The sequence below is a fragment of the Triticum dicoccoides genome, chromosome 6A (assembly GCF_002162155.2).
Source record: "Triticum dicoccoides isolate Atlit2015 ecotype Zavitan chromosome 6A, WEW_v2.0, whole genome shotgun sequence".
In the NCBI taxonomy this organism is placed as follows: Eukaryota; Viridiplantae; Streptophyta; class Magnoliopsida; order Poales; family Poaceae; genus Triticum; species Triticum dicoccoides.
This window is the reverse complement of record NC_041390.1, coordinates 593134782-593135406: the sequence shown is the minus strand read 5'-3', so window position 1 is coordinate 593135406 and position 625 is coordinate 593134782. Positions and strand designations below refer to the sequence as shown.

The 625-nt window shown below is 56.5% G+C and overlaps 1 pseudogene; it reads right to left on the bottom strand.

The window, feature by feature from the left end:
• LOC119316055 overlaps nt 1-187 on the bottom strand; it is a 2106-nt pseudogene extending 1919 nt beyond the window's left edge.
• Between the last annotated feature and the right edge of the window lie 438 nt (nt 188-625).

Here is a 625-nt window from a genome sequence, read left to right as displayed (position 1 = left end):
TATATATTCTCTTACCTCTTTTGCATTTTCTTGCATTTTCTTGTTATATGTCGTTTGATGCTTATTTTCTCTTATAGGGAACGGTGGACCACGTTACGTGTAAGACAGCAGCACCGCGCAGGCACTAGGCTGCCGCAGTCCAGCAGGGACCACCCGCCTTCCGCCCGAACGGTTCCAGGATGGACATCGGTACCAGCCCTGCGCCGGCCAGCCGTGCCCAGACAAGCGTTTTTCATCGTCATGGATAATACATGGGAGCAGGGGCGTACCCGTGACCAGGCACCAGCACTGCGCCGGCCAATATGTGGGAAAGCAGACCCGTGACTAACAGCGTGGAAAAACGAGCGGCGGTGTCGCTTGCAGCCTCTGGTAAAACTCGTTCGCACAAAGGAGAGAGGCCTAAAATAGGAGACGCTGAGAGAGGAATAGATACATCCTCGTCGCAGCAAGACCACACGACGGCTCACCCTCGTCAGCGACAGCTCCCCTCTCCCTATAATCCTTAGCCCCCTGCCATCTGGGTGCGCCGTCCCCTTCCAGGCACAGCCACCGGCGACCTTTCCTTCACCATCACCGTCTCTCCACCCTGAGCTCCGACCTACCCACCATGTCAAGCAGGTCCAGA